This window comes from Misgurnus anguillicaudatus, chromosome 5 (assembly GCF_027580225.2).
Source record: "Misgurnus anguillicaudatus chromosome 5, ASM2758022v2, whole genome shotgun sequence".
Classification (NCBI taxonomy): Eukaryota; Metazoa; Chordata; class Actinopteri; order Cypriniformes; family Cobitidae; genus Misgurnus; species Misgurnus anguillicaudatus.
The window spans coordinates 14,258,314-14,280,588 of NC_073341.2; the positions used below are offsets into that span (position 1 = coordinate 14,258,314).

At 40.2% G+C, this 22,275-nt stretch overlaps 1 protein-coding gene across 2 annotated transcripts in view; it reads left to right on the top strand.

The window, feature by feature from the left end:
* prlhr2a (prolactin releasing hormone receptor 2a) overlaps positions 1-22,275 on the top strand; it is a 199,547-nt gene that overhangs the window by 99,450 nt on the left and 77,822 nt on the right. Inside the window, exon 2 of one of the 2 annotated variants that reach the window (XM_073867598.1) lies at positions 4,257-4,322. The exons of the other annotated variant lie outside the window; for it this stretch is intronic. The gene's annotated coding sequence lies outside the window, so the exon portion shown is untranslated. The remainder of the gene's footprint in view (positions 1-4,256; positions 4,323-22,275) is intronic. 2 annotated transcript variants of the gene reach the window in all.

A 22,275-nucleotide genomic window follows, 5' to 3' on the forward strand; every position in this document is an offset into this window, starting at 1 on the left:
ATGGCCGACACCCAAAATGGCCGACCGAAAACCGTTTGGTATCGTTTGACTCGGTATGCCTCAAGGAATCTAACAAGAACACCTTCGTGATTTTAGACTTAAGTTTGAAGTAGTTATAAGCGAAAATAGGCATTTTTCGAATCTCGTGACCACTAGGTGGCGCTGTGATGAAACGTTGCAGGCACCCTCAGGTCATGACTGTAATGACATATACCAAGTTTCTTGTCGATACAATAAAGTTTTGCGAAGATAGGGCCTCACGTCCGTTTTGGCGTGCTCGCCGCCATATATGTTGTCAATTTATACGAGAACGCATTGGTCTATCAAAAAGCTTTTGATAACTTTTTGTCTGGGGTGTCTCTAGATGCTACATACCAAAGGACATGCAAATCAGACGGACGGTCTAGGAGGAGTTAGAAAAAGTAGGTTTTACGGAAAATTCAAAATGGCGGAAAGATTTGCATGACACAAATGACATCAATGTGTGCAATTGAATCATCATGAGCCAAGGATTCAAAGGAAACAAGAATTTATTTTCTAGGACTCACGGGTCAGAAGTTGTGAGCATGAACATAAGTGGATTTTTGGACTGTTGGTGGCGCTAGAGGGTTTGAGTCAGACAAACCAATGTTGCTATAGTAACTTCTGTGACTGTCCTCTACATGTGTGCCAAATTTCATAACTTTCCTATGTACGGTTCTATGGGCTGCCATTGACTTTTGGGTGGAAGAACGAGGAACAAGAATAACAATAATAATAATAATAATAATAATAATAATAAGAAAACTAACAATAACAATAGGGTTCTACGCCCCTTCGGGGCTTGACCCCTAATAATAATAAGAAAACTAACAATAACAATAGGGTTCTACGCCCCTTCGGGGCTTGACCCCTAATAATAATAATAATAAGAAAACTAACAATAACAATAGGGTTCTACGCCCCTTCGGGGCTTGACCCCTAATAATAATAAGAAAACTAACAATAACAATAGGGTTCTACGCCCCTTCGGGGCTTGACCCCTAACTAACAAATATAGCTGCAAGCAGCGATACCGGGGTCAAGCCAAACATGGCAAAAAATTATTCATACGTGATGACTGTCATGATTTAAGATCTAAGTTTGCATTAGTTTTATGAAAAAATAGCAATTTTTTCGTATCTTGAGACCACTAGGTGGCGTTGTGCCGAAACAATAGATGGTACCTCAGGTCATGACTGTGATGACACATACCAAATTTAGTGTAAATACAATAAAGCGATATGGAAATATAGCCTTAAATGACTTGACCACTAGGGGGCACTGACCAAACAATAAATTGTGACTCAGGTCTTGATTGTGATGACACCCACCAAATTTGGTGTTAATACGATAAAGAGATGAAGAGATATAGCTTCAAATCTTTTGACCACTAGGGGGCGCCGAAAAGTTTACAAGTCCTCCCAGAACATGTTGCTGATGAACCATACCAAGTTTCATAACAATACGCAATTGTGTTTCTGAAATACTTCAATTTAAAGAACAAATTCAAAATGGCCGACACACAAAATGGCCGACCAAAAACCATTTGGTATCGTTTGACTCGGCATGCCTCACGAAATCTAAAAATACTAGTCTCATAATTTAACATTCAAGTTTGCAGTAGTTATAAGCAAAAATAGACATATTTTATATCTCGTGACCAGTAGGGGGCAGTGTGACGAAATGGTGCATGCACCCTCAGGTCATCACTGTTATGACATATACCAAGTCTCATATTAATACGCAAAAGTTTTGCGAAGATACAGGCTCAAACACATTTTGGCGTGCTCGCCCTCGCATTCTTTGATGCGTTATACGACAACGGATAGGTCTACCGAAAAGCTTTTGATAACTTTTTGTCTGGAGCGTCTCTAGATGATGCATACCAAAAATCAAGCCAATCACTCGAGCGCTCTAGGAGGAGTTCGAAAAAGTAGGTGTTCAATATAATTCAAAATGGCCGACAGGAAGTAGGTTTGACTCAGACATATTTGGTACAGTCGGACTCAGCATGAGCCAAGGAATCAATAGAGTGAAGTCTTATGTCAGTGTGGCAATTTAATCAAATGATATAAAGATTTAAAAATTTCTTTTTACATATCCTGACCACTAGGTGGCGCCGTCCTAAAGATTTATAGGTGCGCTCAGAACATGTCACTGATGAACCATGCCAAATTTCGTAGCGATACGCCATTCTGTTTGTGAAATACTGAACTTAATGAGAAAATTCAAAATGGCCGACACCCAAAATGGCCGACCGAAAACCGTTTGGTATCGTTTGACTCGGCATGCCTCAAGGAATCTGACAAGACCACCTTCATGATTTTAGACTCAAGTTTGAAGTAGTTATAAGCGAAAATATGCATTTTTCGAATCTCGTGACCACTAGGTGGCGCTGTGACGAAACGTTGCAGACACCCTCAGGTTATGACTGTTATGACATATACCAAGTTTCGTGTCGATACACCAAAGTTTTGCGAAGATACAGCCTCACGTCCGTTTTGGCGTGCTCGCCGCCATATATGTTGTCAGTTTATATGAGAACGCATTGGTCTATCAAAAAGCTTTTGATAACTTTTTGTCTGGGGTGTCTCTAGATGCTACATACCAAAGGACATGCAAATCGGACCAACGGTCTAGGAGGAGTTCGAAAAAGTAGGTTTTACGAAAAATTCAAAATGGCGGAAAGATGTGCATGACACAAATGACATCAATGTGTGCATTTGAATCATCATGAGCCAAGGATTCAGAGGAAACAAGAATTTAGTTTCTAGGACTCACGGGTCAGAAGTTATGAGCATGAACATAAGTGGATTTTTGGACTGTTGGTGGCGCTAGAGGGTTTGAGTCAGACACACCAATGTTGCTATAGTAACTTCTGAGACTGTCCTCTACATGTGTGCCAAATTTCATAACTTTCCTATGTACGGTTCTATGGGCTGCCATTGAATTTCGGCGGAAGAACGAGGAAGAAAAATAATAATAAGAAAACTAACAATAACAATAGGTGTCTACGCCACTTCGTGGCTTGACCCCTAATAACAATAGGGTTCTACGCCCCTTTGGGGCTTGACCCCTAATGAAGAAGAGATTAAATGGTTTATTCCATTTTGTTTGTTTAAAAGCAGAGGGTCTGTTCTTTTATTTGATATATTTCTATGTTTATATTTATATAGAAAAATATTCTGGAAAATGCTGCCGCTGAACGGCAACGTTTTTAAAAAACACTAGCGGGGAAAGAGTTAAACAATAAACTGACACAAAGACATTAATTAGTATCATTCCAAATACAACAACGTTGAAGCTGTCCTCTTTCTCCATGCTTGTAAACACTGAAGCCGTAGTTTCTCATACGCCATGTGTCACAGGTCGGAGAAGCGGACCGCCCCTGTCGCGGGTCACGCTCCTCTATTTCCACCCCGAGGAGGTCCCAAAACACCCCAATGTCCAGACAGACAAGAGAATAAAATTTAACAAGTTTTTATTTTAAGTTTTACAGGTAGGGGGGATTAAATACTAAAAAAAAACAACGGCTCAGTCCTTTGGCCTTCATGGCAAGGGGGGGGGGGGGGGCAGAAGCTACATGTTCTCAGGTGGCTGGGGCTTTACTTCTACTGGCGACTAGGGCCTTACTCTCACAGGGACGTCATGCAGCACAGGCAGGTAGATCTTAGCTATATACGGGAGCTATTTTCATTGGTGAATGGGGCTTTACTTCCACACAGACGACGGGCACCACAGGCAGGTAGCTCTTGGCTATGTACAGGAGGTAAGTACTTTCGTTGGGGACTGGGGTTTTACTCTACTTTCCCAAGACTTTATTCAGTCTAGCGGTGGTCATCGACGACACAAGCACAGCATAGCACTGCAAAACCTCTTCAAGTGTACACACTCACGACAAGAACATGGACTCACCCACTGCACTCCACACACTTCAGTGAATTAAGGTCACAAACCGACTGACTGGAACTGGTCCTGGGATTTACTGGGCGCCGTCTTCGATGCAAATTGAGACGTAGCCGTCGCCGTCCTGACACCCATGTCCCTTCCTTTGTTCCACGACTTCCGGCTCACCCACAACACTCTTCCACAGTGGGGCCGTTTACCTGCGAGGACTCAAACTCGCAATACTCACCTCGTGATTCACACTCCAATCAGTGGTTGCTTTCACAATTGTCCCAAGGTACTCACAAGCAACCGCTAATATTCTCCTCTTTGTTTCTTTCTCCTTCCAGTGGCCAGCTAAATCCTCCTTCCTCCGTTTTCCTGCTGCCAGAGATCCTCCTTTGATGGCGCTTCCGGTGAGTGTTCCTGTTACACACACTCAGAACAGATCATTCGATTGTACCCATGGATTCACACATCCTCATTGCAAAGTGTAAATACTCAGCCGATCTCCTGTGCCCCTATATCCTTCTTCACCCAGTCACTCGTTATTTCTCCGCCTTCTCAATGTTGCACTCGCTATATATACGCCAAATTCCACTTTGGCGTGCATATGATACACCAGTCCTTCCCATTCACTTAAACGCTACATCTTTTTTGTTGTTTTATTTATTGGTTTCTCTTTTTTTTATCATTTTCGCTTGGGTTTAGGGTTAGAACAACTTTTTGTTATATAAAAATGACATCCTTACCCAAACCCCAACTCTAACCCCAACTCCAAGCGACCATGGCTTAAATATGGACAAAAACATGGAGAAACCTGTATATTAAATAACCTCATTAAGCAAATCTAACCCTAACCCAAGCGAAAATGGTTTAAAAAAACAGAAAAAAATTGAGAAACCAATAAATAAAACGACAAAAAAAGATGCACCGTTTAAGTGAATAGGAAGGACTGGCGTATCATATGCACGCCAAAGTGGAATTTGCCATATGTATTGCACGATTTTTACACTTCGTGCTATTTATTCGCATCTACATGAGACTGGGTAGGGAAATCTGTGTCAAAATCTCCTACAGTTGTCATTCATTTCATTTTAGAGTTCCGTTGATTAAAAACAGTCTGAAGAATCATTTACGTTAAGAGTATAGCTGTTTTTGAGTTCACGGTTTCAATGATCTGTTGTTTGTTTTTGCTTTACTGTAACTGCTGGTGTGTGAAACATGTTACTCACCTTACAATAATGCTAATAGTTACAAGCTTTGGGCAATCATTTTGACCTAGGCATAAGGTAAATGTATAGAAAAGATACATGTTGTTCGACATTTTTAATTGTTACAATGTTATTGGTGTGTGTAACAGCTCAAGTATACAGTATGTCACTAAGACTGTCTCTGAAAGTCTCAAATCTTATTGTGAGATAAAGAGCATCACAGTTTGATTTCAAGCATTAATTTCACTATGATTTCAATCGCTGACATGAAATTACTCGGTCAACATTAAAGATATCAAGTTTATATTTTCACAAAATGTTCTTAACATTGTGTAGGATGATTAGGATGAAACCAGTAAACCACAAATAAATACTTCAGCTGGGTTTTCACAGGCAGGGTCACAATTATCTTTAATCATTGTTTAAGAATGTTGCATTTTCTCTGATTATTTCATAACTGTATTTTTTTATTAAATTTACATTTGCACAACAAATTATCTTAGCTGCAGACATTGTAAGTCTCCATAAATACTGTTAATTGTGGTCAAAACAATTTATTATTAAATTGCAGACAAATATTTTGAATAGTAGGTTGGATTGTATGTTTGGTGCGAAATGGGTATGGTGGGGGCCCGACCTCCTCTTTATTCATAGGGCCCAAAATTGCTAGCAGCCCTGGTTACATGTTTGTGAAGTTGAAAACCAAGGCACTGGAATGAGACCGTCTCTAATTATATGGAAATAGAAAATTGCTGTGTATGTTACGGCGTGTTACTAGGTTCTCTTTACAGGAGCAATCCCAGAACATTTACAGGACGTGTTTTGTTCACACAAAAGCCTCTCTGCCTATTTTACAGATATTTTCTGGGACCAAAGTGCTACTGTATGTGAAAGGGGGTTTTGTAGCTCAAAGATGCATATAGTATTAGTGCCAAATGAATACACATGTGTACCTAAATGGTATTTAAAGAGCACTACCCTAGCGACAGCTTTTGTACCTTTAATTCTGACAGTGTATCAATTAAGCAACAGGAACTAAAGCTGCATTATTACATTACATACAGCTGATGGAAGAATATTGTCTTTAACATTCAAATGTCAGCATGCTAACTTTGCCACAGGGTTTATCAGTGATGAAGGTCAGTGAGATGAGAAGATTTTAATGTACTACATTTATAGAGAGAATGACAAATGAGCAAGCATGTGATCGCCGCTCATGTTTTAAGAAGTCTTTTAAACTGGATGAGTTATATTCATTATATTTTGTTTTTGTTAAGAGAGTCACATAATCCGTGTTTATTTGTTTTTCTAAATGAAACAAAAAATCACTTTGTTTATTCAATATTTGTTTCCAAAACCTGATAGACATCAGTGGCCCGATCCAGAAGTTATGGGAAACTGGACTTGTATTAACTAAACGCTATCTCAAGGCAATGCATGTATTTTAAGAGGTGACCAATTCATATTAATTTGTACAAGCAGATTTGTACATTTTTGTATGATTAGCTTTTGCCCCTGTGATGTTGGGGTTATGGGCGGGGTTATTGGTAGTTTCGTTATTGTTTTTATGATAATGGTATGTTTTTGTAGGATTCACTTTGTAAGAATTTATACAAATAAGCCAACTTAAAAAAATCAGGCTGTTTGAGCAAAAATGAAATTTGTCATTTTCATGTTGGTTTTGTAAACAAATATTGAATAAAAAGGTGTTTTTTATTTAGAATCCACATGAACGAATGATAAAAAGATATCACATGAACTATATCTGAGTTTATATTAACATGTTATATGTTATAATAATATTTATTCCAATTTCCAATTTCTGTTCCAATTGGGATGAAAGCAACAAAAAAATTCTCAGAGCCCTGATAACATTTGCATCCCAATCTATGGCAGCATCTTTAACACACAAACCCTTGACAGAGCCAACAAATATCACGTTATTTACTCACTGTTTTCCACGTGTAGATCCAGAAAGTTGTTTTCATCCATCATAAGTAAATTCCTAAAGCCGTCATTTTATTCTAATACCACATTGTGTTTCTTGTTTCATATGTTAAAGTACTGATCAATCTTCAGGTTATTTAGTGCTCTAACACATCCTGAAGTTTGACTTATTAGAGTTTTTCAAAATAAAAGTAAATCGGGTTTAAATGTGAGGATATCCTGTCGGGATGAAAGTAACACTTGTTACTTTTGTCCCGCTTCTATACTGTTGCATTATGATGAGAATTGATATTATTTTAATTTGATTTAATTTCATTTTCATAGTGTTGAAACTGTTAAAAAAAATTCAAAAATTGAAGTTTGTACTGTTGCTTTTGAAACATTTGATTTAATTTAAAATGAAAATGTAATATCATTATTTTTTAATTTAATTCAATGTTATTTATATAGCGCTTTTCACAATTGGTAATTGTTTCAAAGCAGCTTTACATAAAAGCAGGGGAAACACAGAAATATTGACAGACAACATAAGTAGCAAAATACAGCGGCTAGGAATAAACTTTACTAGCGAGCGTACTAATAATGTAGCTTATAGAAGAGGGTGCTAAGTTAAGCCAATGTCGGCTGACTCCCCGGGGTTGAAAAAACCCGTAGTAGAACCCCCCCCCCCCCCGACTTTTTAAGCCTGGGAGGAAGAAAAAGTCCTAGGAAGGAAAAAACCTTGGGAGATTCATATATTGACTATATTTGACTATATTTGACTTATAAATATTATATTAGGGGCTAAGTAGGAAAAGGATCTACCACCTTTACGCCGCATTCAGACAGCCAGCGATGTTATCGCTGTGTGTCGCTTGTCTCTTTCAAAGAGGTGTTTCTAAATCTGCTTGTCATAAACAAATGAGTACCATCCACGCCAATAACTGATGAGGAAAGGATGACGTGAACTCCACTGCTTCGTTCTCGTTGGTTGTCGCTCCCAAAATTCGCTCGACATTTGCATAAAGTTAAACTTTTCTTAACTTTCTCACGTCGCTGGACACGCCCATATGATCACCAACGGTCACTTTCGCTCGTGCCGCCGGAAGTCGCTTGGTTTCCATTGAAATGAATGAGATCGCGTCGCTCTGCTACTGCTGGTCGCTGGCTGTCTGAATGGGGGGTTAGACAATTTTGATATTCTAGGATAAGAGACCAGAATTTTGCAACCGCAATGTACGTGATGGATTGTATTCTGATATTAAGGTGCTAGGCCATTTAAAGGCAGGATAGGCAGGAATTATCTAAAAAAAACTTTTTTACAAATTTGTTTAAACTGACTTTATATACCAATACATAAGTAATATGTAAGTACTCTGAAAAAGAGAGTATAAAAATCGAGTGTCTGTAGACCTCTCACGAGCTCAATTTTCCATTCACTCCACCCCCTCCCTTACGGGTTTCTTCAAATTCACGCTCCCAAAATACATGAACGCGCGACACTGACCGGCTCTGCTGGAAGAAGCATTTACCTCAGAAGAGCGGAGAGGAAGGAGCGCGGTGCGTGTCTCAGAGTGACTGTATGAAGCAGAACCCAAAATGGCGGAAATAGTTCCACCCGGACGGACCATTTTCACTGAAACACCCGGCCAGTTCCGGTAACTCCGGGCAACTGAAAGCAAATGATACTGGCTTCAGGTGTGTTTAATAAGCGTGACGATTGGTGATTGGGCACTTCAGAGAAGAGGAGGCACATAAATAAGACATCCGGAAAACAGCAGGAGAAGTTTATTCCGGCCAACGCTGTGGGTGAGACAGAGTGATTTGGCGTGTTTGAAAAGACGTATTAGAGCGGATATTGCAGACTGGGCAAAGTTAAAGCAGAGGATTGGGCTGAAGAACGACGGAGTTAAGTAGTAAAGCAAATTGAAGTCACCGGAAGTACATTGAGAAGAGGAAGGAACGGAAAATTTGCTGTACTATCGTCCTTGAAGTATACACCAGACCTCAGGAAGATAGAGGGAAGTATTGAGTGTCAATGAAATTGTGAGTTATGTTGCAATTGTCATCTTGTCAGTGACATCTGTGCTAATACTGTGCCCCAGTATATCCCTTGTGTGTTTGGTCAGTGCGTGCGCCCCACCTGTGACAAGGACTTCGGTGGGTTAGCCAGAACTGACCGAGGAGAGGAAGGAGCGGGTGTTGGAGATTGTGGTCCTGACGTCCTCATATGGTCGTCCTCTTCACCGGCCTTCGACTATTCAGGACGATAGCCCCGGCCCAACGTTGTGATTCTGACCTTAATTTCACAGTGAGTGTGTGGAATGCGGTGGATGGTGTGTCTTTTGACGTGTGTACTAGTGATGCACGGGTCGGCGTTTTTTCCAACCCGCGGGTCCTGCTTTTATGAAATATTTGGCCCGCCCCAACCCGCCCCGCAACACTGTATCTATTTTTACAACCCGCACCGCCCCGCGCCCGCGACCATTAAAATAGACACACCAGGCATTTGTAATGTAAATAAAAAGAGGCTTTATTTCAGCCTAAAAGTGATTGGAAACAAACAGCCATTAGATTACATCGCCACGTAAACTGGCAACAACATACACGAATGAGCCATAGAAACCAGCGTGGTCAAATTAATATAGAGATAGGATAATGATAAACCAGGGGTGTCCAATACGTCGATCGCAAAGGCAATGCCGGTAGATCGCACATAAGTTAACTGTGATTTCTCATTCTGCTCCATGCCTCCACAAGAAAATTGGCATTATGAGTAATTGTGAAACACGTAAGTCTTTTTGAGTTGCTGTGCCTTTCTTCTCATAACTGTTTTTATAAATCTTATGCCTGCCCGCTGCAGCTCAGTCGTGTTAACTTCCGAAATTTACAAGGATGCAATCGCATCGCATTCTTGCCTTCATGCACGTATACTCCAGTGTACCTACCCGTATACTCACTTATACGCCCAGAGCCCAGTGTACCCCCCTTTATACACACCTGTACGCCCAGAGCTCAGTGTACCTCTCTGTATACTCACCTGTACGCCCAAAGCCCAGAGCCCAGTGTACCTTTCTGCATACTCACTTGTACGCCCGAAGCCCAGAGCCCAGTGTTCCTACCTGTATACTCACCTGTATGCCTAAAGCCCAGAGTCCAGTGTACCCATCTGTATCCTCACCTGTACGCTCAAAGTCCAGAGCCCAGTGTACCTACCTGTAGACTCACCTGTACACCTAAAGCCTAGAGCCCAGTGTACCCATCTGTAATCTCACCTGTAAGCTTAAAGCCCAGAGCCCAGTGTACCTACCTGATCCAGCTACCTGTGTCCTGTCCCTTTAAGTCCTGGCAGAGAGGCTGTGAAGAAACATGAAGAGGGAGACAACGTTAAGGATATTCAACTCAATTCACGTGTGGACGAAGAAAATAAGGACAGGATAAGGAAGACTTACCTATGGTCCCTGTGTGAGTCAGGAGCGACTCAGAGCCATCTAAAGTCCCAGGACTTACCTTTTAATAATCCCCTTTACCCCTTCCCTTTTAATATTTAAATAAAGATTGTTATATTTGACTTTGTTTCTCGTCTGTTTGGTCATTGGGGCATTTTGGGACCTCCTCGGGGTGGAAACTGAGGGAGGGGCGTGACTCACGTTAGAGGTGGTCCGCTCTGACCTGTGACACATGTAGTAACATCATGTCACAATCACATGTAATAATACCTAACTTTATCACTATGAATATAAACAAATACGATAGCTTTAAGTACTCACTATTAAGCTAGCATATCGATACTGGTAAAGTTTAAAATATATTTTGTTTGATTCACTAACAAACGAGCTAGTTATATTTATAAGACAAAGCTAAAAACAGATTGCATTGATACAAGTTTTTTTATTACCATCAGTTACACTGTGATGAAGGTGAATTTCGTGGAAGATTCATAACTAGTGTTTTGCATGTAAGAGTTTCCGTGATGAAAGCATTGTTGACTCTGATGAGGACTACACTCCGGAGACAATACCGCTACCGCATTGTCGACTCGAGGAAAAGCCAAGGGTCAAAAGTAACAATTCACTATTTATGTTCAAAGTGAAAGTCGTTTTACATTTGATCAAAATTCCACCTGGTATTGATAGACAACACTTATGAGATTCTGGCCACAGCAAAATTGTATCTATCTAAAACATTATTTTTTTAAATTACGTTTTTCTGAAAAATTGTACTTTCGCCCCCGCTCTCCCCATCTATATTTGACCACAAGCCTTACACAAAATGGCACAAAATGTGTTTTTAAGAAACTGAAGGTTACTGCATTCTTACCCACAGACACTTATTGTAAACGTAGCATTGGGTTTGTCCCTTTTTGACCCAACGCTGAGTTGAAAATAGCATTTTTAGATTGTGTCTCATCTACTGAACGAATGCAGAACATCTTTCTTTCTATAAAATCAGTGAATAGACATACTGTAAGAACAAGGAGATATAACTCTTGCCATTCCTTGATCCTACGGCACACTTCTTTGACAACGTTATACTGTAGCTCAATTTTGCCCATATACTCACGTGGTTTACTGATGAAAGCAGTGCACATGACTTCATTTCGAGCTCATGCTGAGAAGAAAATTGAACATGATGATCTCTACCCTGAGTTTCCTGGGTAGATGCAATGCATATCAAACAGCTGTCGCTGCAAAAAAATGAGCACTAATAAATCCTCCAAAATTGGCTTACACTGACATAAACACCTATATCGAAAAATGCACAACCTTTATGATGTTGAGGGAAATGAAGCAAAATATGAACTATAGACATCTTGGATTATTGTCTGTGGAAATAATTTATTTCCTTAATGAAGTTTAGTGCAAAACACACAGCATAAGCCGGAATAAATAATTGTGTCAATTAAATCTTGGTAAGACTTTAGCCTGCAAGAAAAAGCATTTGCACATTTTGTTAGTAGAAAAGATTAATGTTTCTCTTGCATTCAAATCATTTAAAAGCACACAAGCCAGCCTCGCCGACGGATGTATTCTAATAACTTTATAAAATAATCCATTACGATTATGTTATGAAGGATTAATACTGGCTTGTTTTAAACCTCTGATTCTCAAATGGATTTTGTTCTTTTCTGTTCTGTTCAAAACATCGCCACATTCTCTCTTTTTTTAAAACTCTTGCATAATTGATATGGACACAGTGTTAATTAACAGACAGATGCGAGGCAGTACAAACTAATTAACCATAAATCAAAAGCAAAATCTGAATAAGAGAATCACAAAACTTTAGGAATAAAATCTACATCTAATAAAACAGACGAGGAAACATGATTGTTAAACAAATCTTGGCAAACATCACTCTTACTGCTTGGGGGGCGTCACTGTCAAAACTAAAAAATATGTCTTTTCATTTTTCCATTACTTATAATTTTAGAGAACAAAATGTAAAATTACACCTTTTTATAGGAATGCCATCTACTCGAGGGTGCTCGAGATGTTTATCAGAATCAGGCTCTTCAACTGTTTCTTAATTTTTGTTATAGCGTCAAAGCTGATTAGGTTTCCAATTATACAAACAGCAAGACAATGTGATTCATCAAAAATTAAGCCTTACAAAATTATAATTACAAACCAAACATTTTAATGATGAAAATCACACCATACTTCCCAAAGGACTTTTTCATTTGTTTATCAGTTAGCTACTTAAGAAAGCAGATTAATTTCTCTTTCACCATCACACCACCATCTCCCTAACGGTAACATCACGTTCCTATGCATTACCAAAGTCCTTTTAAAGTCCTGTGAACCAAACAGAATATCATGAATTAAAAGACTTGTTTACGGATAGTCATGAAATTTGCCAGTTTTGATTTCATAAGACTTCGAATCAGTGGGCAGACATGTTTGCAATGCCTCTGGGCAGTTATTTCAGTCATGCAAAACTGAATTCCTACTTTAATTGGGAAAGACAGATATCTCTAAATTCACGTGCTAAAATAGCAATTACACAACATATTTCTGAGCATCAATTAATCCTAAAATCAACTGTACCAGGGGCGATTCTAGGATTTTCATTTCAATCAAGGGTATGATAGTGTCACACCACGGGGGCGGACCCGACTATACTAAAGGTCACGCCCCTCTCAACTCTTCCACCTCGAGGAGTTTCCCAAGACCACCCCAATGACCAGACAGACGAGTAAACTACGTTTAAAATAAACTTTATTAAATATTTAAAAGGAAAGGGGGAAAGGGGAAAGGGCAATTTAAAACTAATATGGCTTCTTCTCGCCTCCAGGGCCACTTGGAACAAGGACTGGGGGACAGGGGCTCCTTTAGGGCTCTGGTCCTAGAATTCGTGGCGCGCTCTGCTTCTTCCTGGAGGCAGAATCAAGAAAACGAGTTATCACAATGTGTTTCGATGTGGTCTTACTGCTGCTCTGATTCTCCGTCTTCTCTCTTTCTCCTATGCCTTAGGTTCGTCGCTCTACAGCCGCTACTGGAAGCAGAGATCGTTAGTGGGCCATGCAGGGAAACAACTCACAGCACTGGAGGTCCTTGTACACCACAGGCACCAGGTAGATGGTTGCTATAACACAGGTAGGTATCCCCACACAAGGGTAGGTTACTCACAGCACTGGTGGCCTTCGTTCGCACAGCGCGTACCGGCACTGGAGATCCTTGTACCCGACAGAGCCTTCGCTGGGGCACAGGTAAGTGGTCGCTGTAGGCACAGATCAATAACACTACACAGAGGTAAGTTACTCGCAACACTGGGGATCTTCGTTTTCCAAAGAGCCTTCGTTGAGACACAGGTAAGTGGTTGCCGCAAGCACAGGTCGATAACACCACACAGAGGTAAGCTACTCACAACACTGGGGATCCTCGCTTCACACAGAGGTTTCGTTTAAACACAGGTAAATGGTTGCTGTAAGCACAGGTCGATAACACTACACAGAGGTAAGTTACTCACAACACTGGGGATCTTCGTTCCACACAGAGCCTTCGTTGAGACACAGGTAAGTGGTTGCCGCAAGCACAGGTCGATAACACCACACAGAGGTAAGCCACTCACAACACTGGGGATCCTCGCTCACACAGAGCTTTCGTTTAGACACAGGTAAGTGGTTGCTATAAGCACAGATCAAATATCGCTGCACAGGGTAAGTTACTCACAGCACTGGGGGTCTTTGTACTCACTCTCAGACAGTGGACTTTCGCTACAGCGTTGGTGCACCGTATTCCTTCACCCGTCCACTCAAGCTTCTCGGGCGTCGTGGGGACCGATGGGTCCAGTGGCACGGAGCCGAACGCTTCCCGAACTCCCCCTCCTGTTTCCACGACCGGGGTCCCGAGTTGGGGCGAACTTTCGTTGAGGCTCCGCCACCACGAGTTTCTGTTGGATAGGTCGAACACACACACAACTATGACCCTCAATCCGCACAGTGCACTTCAGAAAATACTCACTCCTATCCACCACTGGGTTTCACCACTGTCCGCTCTATCAAGGAGTGAAGCTCTCTCCAACACACCCGGGGCCAAGGCTTAATTTCACTCTTTCCGTAGGACTCAGGCCACAACAGATATAATCATCTCACGATTCGTCCGAGGCCGGCAGTTTGGTCGCTACAAGCACAGCATACACACAGCAAGCACAGCGCAACACCAAGTAATAAGTGAAACTCACCCACAGCACTCTTGCACACACTTCACGTGATATTAAATATGGACTTAGCCACCAGGCTTCGATTCCCTCGGGAGGATGGTTGGGCGATGTTTTGGTCACCGTTGAGAATAGGTTTTGTATTACTCACAGCCCCGATGTGTTGTTTGTTACTTCTCTGGCTCACCCACGCTTTCTTGTCCCGCAGGGCCACTGATCAATTCGTAGACGGCGCTTCCTATCCGAATGTCTCGTCCGTGTTTCCGGTCAACCCACGGCTCGCCCACTCTTCCCTCTCCGGTGGGGCCAGGGACCTCAAACACAAGACAGACACACACCAAGCAACTCCTCTTCGAAGTATTACACGGTAAACACAATGGCTGTTTACTCACTCTTAGTTGTCAATAGCCTCCTGTATCTGTAATCCCGTTGGCTCTGTATCTTGCTCACTCACGAGTGAAACTCTCCCAATATTCCTTCGCTAGCTGTCTTTCCTTCCTTTACTTCCCCAAGGGAACGATCAGGCCAGCACAGAGCGTCTGCAAAGCAGCAACACAGCGCATGCAAAGTACATAACAAACACACCGTTTGATGTCTTCAAAGGTCTTTATATCCTCTACCTCTTCTCCTCATCGGCCTATCAGCAACCGCTGTGTAGATTACCCTCACCTGGGCGAAATCAGGCTTGATTTCGTAATCGGGGAAACCCCGGAAATTCCGGTGTTCAGAGTAAAACGTCCGGGCGGAACCATCGTCGGGCGGAACCCGTCTTCCACACTTTTGGTTCCGCCCTCACAAAACGTCACCTGTGACATCAGGGTATAGTGTTGTATACTACTAACCTTATTGCTATCCACTATTCCATTGTATTCCCTGTGTTTCATATATTGAACTAGAACATTTTCAGTTGGGAATGGAGATTTTTTTACAATGAAGACTTTGTGATTATTATTCACTGTGCAAATACACAACACACGTTTCCAGTACAAACACATAATTTTACTGTTTTTACTGTTTTATAGTCATTTTATCTTATAGGTTAATATTATCAGTTGATATAGCCACTGTGTTAATCTGGGAACAAATTTATACAGATCTAAAATATAGAAAAGGGGACTGACCAACAAGTGATCTACCTTAATACTAGTTGTCAAGATGCAGTATGGTGTGGTTTTCAGGACAGGGTTTAGATTAATCCAGGACTAGGCCTTAGTTATATTAGGATGCTTATGTAGTTTTAACAAGCATACCTTACAAAAATATTACAGGTGTGCATCTTGAGACAAAACAATGTGACTGATGTATTTTAAGATATGTTAGTGCCAGCTACTTTTAGTTAAGAACTAAAACTCAAACAGGCATTTTAGTCTTGAACTAGATTTAAGCCCTGTCTGGGAAACAGCCCCTATGTCTATACTGTAGTAGGTGAACCCTCAAAAACTTACTAGGAATACACAATGTATACTACCATACCACAGACCAGGGGCGTCATGCACCAATTTTAGAAGAATGCATTATTGTAAAATTTACCTCACATGAGAGCATGTGTGATTCCGCGCCCCCGTGAACTCTTGCGACCTTTGGCTTTGTACCAAGATGAATCTAGAAATCGACTTATATAACGTTGAGACGATCACATTTTAAACCATACATTATCTACACACAGGAGGATAACTGCACATTACTGTACTGGGGTTCGGAAATGTTGTGAGCCTTTCTTAAACATTTAAATTCCTCAGATATCAAAATGCAGGAGCAAAGCTTGTGACGTCTGCGACTGCGCTGATTGCAGCGCCTGCCGCCAGAATTCTTCTTTGCTTTTTTGATTTTGAGGTTGCATGCAAAATCCCTTTGGCTAAAAAAAAACAAGGGGGCACATGCCCCCTCAGTTTGAATAGGCATGACGCCTCTGCCACAGACAAATACACAGGTGGCATACACTTTTTAAAAGGAAGGAGTTCAAATGTTGAAATATTAATATTTTAAATGAAACAATCATATTTAATAATCTATACTTTACTTATATCATTAGATTTAAAAAAAGTTATTTTAAAGAACTGCAAATATAAGGCGAAATGGCCATAAAAAGCTTGATTTGCACTTTTGATCCAGTTTTTCCACAAAAAAACAAGTTTTATAAAATGATAAACTTCACAATCACCCGGTGTTTCGCTGCATGAAATTTTCTGCCTGATGCGTTCAGAACAACAACTGTACATAAAGCAATGCATCACGCCAGCACCTGACTTTAAAACAATGTTAATCAGCAATATATAGATGTGTGCTTTTAATGGTAACTTGACTGACCTGCTCCCTTTTTGGTGAATATTTCTGTGATTTTGCAGAAGCTCACTGCATCTGTCTCTCTCTGCTTCTTCTTTTGGGCTGCGTATTTGTTAGATAAAGCCAAAAAGGCAGTGGGTTGCCGCCGTTAGGTCATGTGGTGGCATTTTCGCACCGCGATTGACTGACTCGTAGATTTTAAGAGGTCCATCATTCATTCATGTCATATTATTTCACATGTCAACCTGAGCTGACTGCACGGCGGGTCAGAACAGCCGCCAGGCCAAAATGGCCAGTCTGCCCAGCACACACCTTGTACTACTGATGTTCGCTCTGCTCGGCCCCCCTGCGGATTGAAAAACACGCTAAATCCATGCTGACTCAGATCAGGGGAGGAGCCGAAACTTGACGCAGCATGCCACCTTTTCTTAAGAGTTTTTATAGGGGACTGAAGCAATCACAAATGAATGAATCAAATACGTTTTTAGGGGGTTTGGGCAGAATTTTAGGGGGTTGAACTGTACCATAACTTTCTTAAACTCCAATTGCTCTAAAAACACCCTTTTCAAGGTTGTTTCTTTTGCTGTGCATGTACACGGCTGGCAAGCGCCTTACGCAACTCTGTGTAGAGTGCCGTAGGGATGCTGTATATTTGTAGGCCAAACCAGAATTGAGCAAAACATTGGTTCCCTTGCCAAAAAGCCCACTCATTTTTCCCTTCGACTTTTAGATTATCAAAAAAGCTAACTTTATGCTACAAGCGAACTATACCACAGTCTCTCGGCCTCAACGTCATCACCACCAAGCTTTTGACAGGTGTTGCAAACTTTATTAAAAACATTTAAAATATATATGATAAGATATATGATAATATATAAGATAATTATAAGATAATGAAATACTCTGAAGATGAATCTTTGTTGGGAATTATGCCAATGAAGTGGATTTTGCTTCCAGATTTTGCCTGCAAAAATAACTTATTTCAGTATAAAGAGCATATAGAGAGAACTGCTAGTATTTATTAATTGATGATTGGCACTTTTAATTGGAAGGAGCGCCATATTGAGCTTGTCCCTGTTCACAGCAATAGTAGATCTCAGCTTAATCTTGTTATATCCAATATCTTTGACATTACACAACATTTATTCACTTCCTCACAATATATTTCAGATCCTACAGATACATCTTTGAAGAAAGTCATTATTTCTTGACTGTATAAAATGTCACATTTTTGGTTATAAATTGCCCACCTAAAAAAGAAACGGTAACTGCGACCCAGCCAATAGAAAGGACACATCACAGCATGCATATGAACCCGACTGCAGCAGACAGATTTAATGATAAAACGTAGGCATGTACGTGACTGTAAGGTGGTGCGTAGAAGAGATCACACAGTCGTACAGCTTGTGAAAAGCATGCAACATTTTATAGGCTATGAATGTAATGTGTGTTGCTTCATGGCTTTTTTAATAACGTAAAGCATATTGGTGGCATATCAGTGCACATGCTCGGACACGTTGCGCTGTGGCACCAATGCAGACAGATTTTTAACAAACAAATAACCATTAGACGTTTACTAGAGACTACAAGGGTCACAAAATCATTAAGAGAGTGTAAATGAAGCACATGTAGTAAGAGATACTTCACACTGCTCATTCGTCTATGAGAACTAATGAATCATTTTGTAAAAGGTCTCTTGTGTGATGCCCTGCGGCAGTTACTTCACATGGAGTCTGAATTAGTCTTCAGTTCATAGGTGTGCCCATGAATTTCAATGTAAGATTAGGATCTGCCCACCTGCCTAGAATCAACAGAGGGTTTTTGCCAAAGTAACAAAGGTTAGATAAAAGTCTAAAGCAGCGTGCACTTTAAAAAAAAAAGAAATTCCTAGGAGTGACTGATAAAATTAACAAATCCTGGAAAATTAGTCATTGCTGACCAAAGGCTTTGGTGCTGCTTCCAGTTAAATTAAATATTAAATCAATGAATTAAAACGAACATCAGAACATACTCAGTAAAGTAACCTTGCATTAATACATCATTCAAACGTTTTCACTATTTTACACGCCTTCCCAGAAAGGCCTTGGAGTGCCATTAATCAGACAGTAAAAGCCGTCCAGCTATGTAATTTATATAATCTCTGTATTACATAAGGAATAGTTGATGATGGATCAATGCGGCACGACGCCAAGCAGATCAACCCGTGAAACATTTATCCACCAATCAGCATAAAGCATTCAACAGGCCTGTGGTATACACCTTATAGAGGGTATGCACATGACGTCACCTTTGGCGAAAGTGACTGCGGTTACGCCCACTGAGTGGCAAATGACAAAGCTCTTGTAAAGCTCTTGTATTAGCTCTAGTGAGTGGATTATGGTTAAAACAAATGTTTTGTAGAGATTTACTGTGTTTGTACCAGCTATATGGCAACCCCTAAATGCACAAATTATGTCGGTCTTCCTGGATTTCATATTACACATTAAAAAGCCAGTCAAAACGGCACAGTCGTGTCCCTCACAATATGACTACCATTTGCTCTAGTGGCTCACCAGAGGCCTTACACAAAGGAGCTCAAAGATAGCGGCGCCCACACAGTACACCATTCCTCATATGCCAGCTGAATAAGGCTTTGAATTGACTTAACATCTCTGCAAGGACAAAACTTAGAAAATTTAGAAAGGTGCGCATATAAAAATGAGTGGGCGGATTGCACAACAACCTTGAAAATACCATCATAGAAAGTTAATACCAATTGCTTACTATTTCAAAAGTTAATTTACAGTATGAATAAACTTCTCATGTCATCTCACAGCAGTAAAACCCAGGTGAAAAAGTAGTACACTTCCATAGTGTACTTAAAGTGCACTTAATATACTAAAAATTCATCTTTAGTACTTCTTAAGATGTTCTTAAGATCATCTACGTGTACTTCACTGTGCTATTTTGAGACACCATAAATTGAACTAAATATGAACTAAAATGTGTTAAAAATGTATTTAAAAAATGTATTCAGGTACCACTTGTAGTAAACTTGAACCCGTTTTTGTCTTTGCCATCTAATTTAGACCTTTTTGCTCCCTTGAAATCTCGCAATGTCTCTTTTGCTCGTTCTGCCCCTTGGTACAACGATGACCTGGCGTGACTCAGGTCTGAATGTATTTTATCAGTCCTGGAAGGACACCCTGGGAATATAGAGCTGAAATTGAGTCTGCGAGAATTGCATATTTTTCTCAAATCATAGAAATTAAAGTAATCCTAGACATCTTTTTAACACCATAAACCGACTTTTTAAAGTTATGTTGGCACTTCTTTACCTGTCTCAAATCAGCTGTGTAACAATTTTCTTAATTTTTTCAGTTCTAAAATTTACAATGTTTACTAACTTATTCATACTGCACCTGTTTCATCATCCATATTTTGTTCACCTAGTTTCTCTGGCACACAGTTCTCTACCTTTTCACAAATTGACACTGAGCTGCTCACTAGGGAAGTATCAAGTATGAAAGTTACCACTTGCTTACTTGAACCCCTCCCTATAAGCCTGTTTAAATCCTGTTTGGATTCATTGTGCCCTGCTGTTCTCAGTGTTGTAAATGAGTCTCTGCACACTGGTGTGGTCCCAGCAGCATTGAAAACTGCTGCTGTAACACCTGTCCTAAAAAACCAACAGTGACGTGGACAACTTAAACAATTATCGTCCTATTTCAAACGTACCGTTTCTTGCTAAATTTCTGTAACGTCTTGTGGCTCTGCAGCTACCTAGTCATCTCACAGCAATTAATCTTTCGAACCGCTTCAGTCTGGATTTAGAAAATCTTATAGTACTGAGACAGCCTTGGTCAAGGTCACCAATGACCTGTTATAAGCCTCAGTTTCTGGTTCTCTCTCTATTCTGATCTTTCTAGATCTTAGTGCCGCATTTGACACTGTTAATCACAACCTGCTTGTCGAGCATCTGGAAAATGTCTTTGGTGTTTCTGGGACTGTTATAACTTGGTTTAGATCATACCTTTCAGATCGTCAACAGTTTGTATGTATGAGTGGATACCGGCCTGTGACTGGTTTTGTCTGTACGGGTGTTCCTCAGGGTTTCATCTTAGGCCCCTTACTTTTTTCATTTACATATTCCACTTGGATTGCTTTTAAAAACACTTCGGCTAAATTATCACTTTTATGCGGACAACACTCAGATTTATATTCACTGTTAGCCTAATCAATATTTTAACCTTTCGTTTTTAACACACTGTATTGCTGAGATAAAAACATGGATGCCTCAAAACTTTTTGTGCCTCAATAGTGATAAGACAGAGGTCTTGCTTATTGGCACCCCTCACCAACTTCGCAAAGCTGGTTCATTATCTCTAAACGTAGATGGCTATGTTCTGGAAGTACAAACCAAAATAAAATATCTAGGAGTCATCTTTGATTCAAGTCTATCTTTTGACCCTCACATTCGGTATACTGTAAAGAACTCGATTTTGCATCTCAGAAATATCGCTAGACTTCTATAACATATGTTATCCCATTCTGTGACTGAAAGGCTTATTAATACTTTTGTGTTTTCCCGCACTGATTATTGCAATGCACTTCTGTCTGGGGTTAATAAAACTACACTTAATAAACTGCAATGTGTACAAAATTCAGCTGCTAGGATCCTGACTGGAGACAGGCAAAATGAGCACATTACCCCAATTCTCAAGTCCATGCACTGGCTTCCAGTAAGGTTCTGAGTAGATTTTAAAGTCCTCATGTTTAAATACAAGGCATGGTCTTGCCCGCCAGTATCTATCTGCACTTTTAACTGTATACACACCCAAGCATCTCACCCAAAGCTCCTCACAAGCAGGACTATTGGTAGTCCCACAGACACGCCTGCGTTCAGTAGGGGATAGGGCTGTTTCATCGTATATGCAGACTTTGGAATCCACTGCCTAAATGTAGTACTTTTAAATTTTTTTAAATTTACTTTTTTAACCGTTTTATTTTGTGTGAATTTATATGTATGTGTGTATTACTTGCTTTATTTTATGTGTGTTGTATTCTTATTTGCCTGTATGTAAAGCGCCTTGAGAAGCTACTTTAAAGGCGCTAAATATAAAAATAAAGTTGTTATTATTATTATTAGATACACTATGGAAGTGTACTTATTTTTCACCTGGAAAAAAAGAAAAGAAACTTTTTAAAATGCGAATATGATAAAACACACATTTTTCATATTTTATAAGTGAGTTTTTGTTAGCATTTCTCAGCAATACAGTGTTTTAGCATGGGTTTATTTGTTAGC